Source organism: Nicotiana attenuata, chromosome 3 (genome assembly GCF_001879085.1).
Source record: "Nicotiana attenuata strain UT chromosome 3, NIATTr2, whole genome shotgun sequence".
Taxonomy (NCBI): domain Eukaryota; kingdom Viridiplantae; phylum Streptophyta; class Magnoliopsida; order Solanales; family Solanaceae; genus Nicotiana; species Nicotiana attenuata.
The window spans coordinates 34,900,034-34,904,611 of NC_031991.1; positions in this window are offsets into that span (position 1 = coordinate 34,900,034).

Genomic DNA, 4,578 nt, shown 5'->3' on the forward strand with positions numbered 1-4,578 from the left:
GGGGGGGGGGGGGGGGGAGGTTAAACTCTAGCCCCGCCATCGGGTAATTCTGCCCCACGGGCAACAATCACCTCTACTGAGACCTCTGATCATCGCGTTTTGCATCTAGTTGACGAGTCATCTCATGACGAGGAGGAGGCGGTACCCAGGAAATGACGGAGGGTGGAGATTGGAAGGGCCGATGTTGCTGATACCGAGTCGGAAAGGCTCTTTTGTTTGGATGCGGGGGCGGCTCCCTTACCGAACGTTGAGGCTGCTCCCACGCCGGCTATCATTACGGAGGAAAGACCGTCAGCGACCGAGGAGACCTACGAAAGAAGGGAATCTGCTCAGGTAGTCGAAGTCAGCCCATCTTCAGCGGACAGAAGGGACAGAACCGTCCGCGTAGAAGACGATGGGTCGGGTTCTAACGTCGACCCTGTGGAAGTACAGGCTTTTGAGGAGAGGTTTACCCGAGTGGAGATAAGGACGGAGGGACCCGATCGGCACATAGTCATCCCCGTAGATTACGATCTCTTGGCCAACTCATAATGGGCGGTGCCGGCCTTCCTTCCCCTGTGCGCCGCTTCAGAGAATAGGATGCTACAAACGCTGAAAGATGCGGATCTGTCGTTGGGTATATGTGGCATTGCCTTGCGAGTAAGTTTGCTTTTCCCATGTTAGGTTAAGTTTTATTTCATATGTGTAACTTGCTTACACTGACCTCTTTTTTTTTTTTACATGTCAGACCCTTATTATAGAGATTGAGCGCGATCGACAGGAGGAGCGGAGGACAGCTATTTTTAAGAAGATGACATCCAAGTATAGAGAGTACCGTTCCAAGCACCGAACGCTAGTCGACTTTCTCAGCCAGGATGGCCAGTTTCAATCGCTCCGTGATGGGCTCAAGCAGAAAGACGAGGAGCTGAAGAAGAAGGACGAGGAGCTGAGGGAGAGGGACGAGGAACTTTTGAGGGCCATTAGTAGGTGCAGTGTGCTTGAGGGAGCGCTAAAGGCTAAGGAGGACGAGCTCGAGCTGAGCAAGGGAGTGATGGCCGAGAATACTGACCTTCAGGTGCAGGTGGCGTCTTTAACGGTTGAACTTGAGCAGAGGGAGGCAAGGGCCGTCGACTTGAGGGATGAATTGAGTGCCAAGGTCGAAGAGTTGGGTCGAGCTGAAAAAATCAGAATGGCCGCTGCGGCTGAGGCGACGGCCCTAGATGACGCCCTCCGTGTTTGCAGGTCCGAGCGGGCTACTGAGGCGGAAACGTCGGCGCTTAAGGAGGCGAGGTTTGAGTAGCGGATCATGGATTTGGAGGCAGAGTTGTCTAAGTTAACTGAGCAAGTTATCGCCCTGAAGGCCGAGAAGACGCATTAGCTGGCACAGTCGTCTACATCTCATACTTCCGCCGATCCTGGTATGCCGCGGGAGTTGTATGAAATGCGGGTCCATGGTGAGGCCCAACTTGACATATACAAGTCTCTAAAGGCAACCGGGAAGATTTCCGAGTTGGAATTTGAGGATGTTCGTGTCAAGGCACGTGCAGCTCGTGACGCCTCTGGTTATGATCCCGGTACGCCCGTCGGGGATGATGACGAAGATGCCTTAGACCTCATGGTGAGGCCCAACTTGAAAATTTTTTTCACTTTTTTTTGGAATTTTACAATTCTTATGTCCAAACGCCCACTAAATGTTTATTGACTTTTAAGCATTTTTCTAGTTTTTTGGTGTTTTGCAATGATAAAAAGTGCTTAAAAGCACTTACTTTTAGGCATGAAAAGTACAAAAAAAGAGGCAAAAGCCAAAAGTTGAGCTTTTAGCTTATAAGCTAGTACTTTTTAAAAGCCAATCCAAACACCCTCTTATGGCTTTTGGCTTTTAGCTTATAAGCTACATTTTAAAAGCCAATCCAAACACCCTCTTACTCTTTCATAATTTCATATCCTAATTCACTTGACCCATTTTCTCTTTTAGTTGTCCCGTTGACCTTAATCTTTTAGACGGAATTACGTACTAATACACTCCACAAGTTAACCTTGCAACCGGATGGCCCAAATTTAAGTTTACAAATATGTAGCCCAATATTATTTGGCTCAAATCCGAGAAAAATCTTCATGCCCTTTTTATTATGACGCAAATTTTTCATGGTTTTTTTGTTCTATTTCTTACCCAAGTTTATACATTCCTATCCCAGCTATAAACATACAAAAAACAGACCTAAATCTCTTATTTTCCAAGTTCTATATAGATGAATTTGCTCCAAAGTTTCTGATTTGACAGAAAACTCAATAAGAAAAGAAAAATTTGAAAATTCATCATTTAGTAGAGAAATCAACGAAAAAATTAACTTTATATATAAATTGTTAGATAAAACTGAGAAAAATACAAAAATTCTATTTTACAGTTTTAACTGCATCTGTACAGTAATGTATATTGATGTATAAGTTTGTGTAAACTTGTATATGAAATGTTGAATAATGTATACCAGTATTTCGCTGGCCAAAAAAAAAAAGCAAACTCAGTGTTAATAGAAAATATAGAGAATACGAAGTAAAAGCAAAAAGAAAAATCTAAACAAAAAGTAACCAAAACAAAAACAAAAGGGAACTGTGGAAAAACTAAAAATAAAAAACATGCAACAAAACTAAAATTACTATCATGAAAGAGAAACTTACTTAAAAAAAAGATCAATGTTGTATAACAGTATTTTCACACCCAATATACAATATTATACAACATTATACCCTCATTATAATTTTGTATAATGTTATATAATATTGTATAATGATGTAGAACGGTGTATACAAAACTGGATTTCATCTTGACCTTCCTTCTTCAAGTAGTATGGTTCCCAAAACCAATGTTAATCAAACACAGTTAACCCAGCACTCAAGATTCTTATCATTACAAGCTTTTACAATAATTTTTAACTTAACCCCATCACTTTAGAGTTAGATTTTTCAAATCTGAGTTGAACTTAGAGCTTCAAAGCTCCTTCAATGGAGTTTAGAATATAGATGCAACAAAACTTTAATTTTAAATTTGGACACACATAAATCGAGATTCAAATATTTCAGATCTATAAAAATTTATGAAGATTAAGCAACTTAGTAGAGAAAATGCTTTAAATCAAGTTTGAGTTCTACAAATATTCAGATCTATGTGAGTGAGAGAAGAGAAAGAAAGGAGAAAGCAAAGAGAGGCGGGTTGAGAGTATAGAGTGTGCTAGAGAAAAATGAAAATAAAGAAACCTTAAAAGTGTGTTTGTAATAGTGGCTAAAGGCTGAAAATTTTCTTTCAGATTATGTACAACCTGGGCCAAACTAGGTAAGGACTTCAAACGTGGGCCATTTTCGGTTGGGCTGTTAGGCCAAGTGACAAGGGTTGTAATTATCCCAAATAAAAATCTTTATGGCCTAAGGTTAAACAGTAACTGATCTATCTTTTTTTTTTTTTTAAATCTTTCATAACAGGAATCTTTCATAATGGCTTAGAAGTAACGTTGGAACCTAATATCCTTAAGGCATTCAAAAGGAGAAATTAAGATAACATAAATATATGTGGCAGACTTTAAATGGATACCTAATACAAGAAAGATAAAAAATTGAAGGTTACTGCTTTAAACAAAACGCTACATTCGGGTGGGGTTATAGAATAATTTAATCCCACAAGTATTCAATTTCATTAGATTTCATTGACTGAAGCAACATTAGAGCAAAATTTATGACAGGGCAATAAAGGGAGGAACATAACGCCGAAAATTCTTTAACAACGAATCATTATTGACTGCATCCGACCTATCTTCATTCAAATAGAAATTTTGGCATAATTTATTACTAGTAGTTCATAAAAGAGATTTCGTACTTTATTATGTATCCTCAAATTAAAAGAACTGGAGTCAGATACGAGATTATCACAAATTCGATTAGAACAGTACGGATCAACATAATGATATAGTTTTTCTTTTGCCAAGATTATCAGTTCAAATATCCAGGCTCATGATACCACATGTCAACATTAAACTTTAATTGTATACCAGGATCTTGAACATGATAATCTTACACAAAATCGTTACAGAAAATATACCTGAATCGTAAGCCATCATCGTGAAGCGGAAGCGTTAATTCAAAATTGGTTTCTCGCCCCTTGCCCTAGCTTTTGTTACCGCCGACTTTAGTGATGGAAGAGAGAAAATAAAATACGGTAACCCTAATGGGTGAAGAGAGGACCAATTTATAGAGGTTCTCATTTAATTCGGTACGTCCATCAAGTAACCGATCGGACGGATAAAATTTGCATAATTAAATATTAATTATGGGCCTTAAACCTATTGGGCCACATACACGTAGAAAAAAATAAGGAATTTTTACCTCCTATAGCAAATGTTGATACCTTATTTATTTTAAATAAATACCTTTTTAAAAAATTATATTCCATAGCTATCTTTTGACTTTTATAGCCAAATATCTATTTAAGGTTACCTCCTACCCTTAAGCCATAAAATACTCTTAATTAATTGCACTAACCTTACAGCCTCGTATTGGCTGGCCTAAGTCAGAATCCTATGGAGAAGGTCTTGTTCACCTGCTTCTCGAGTG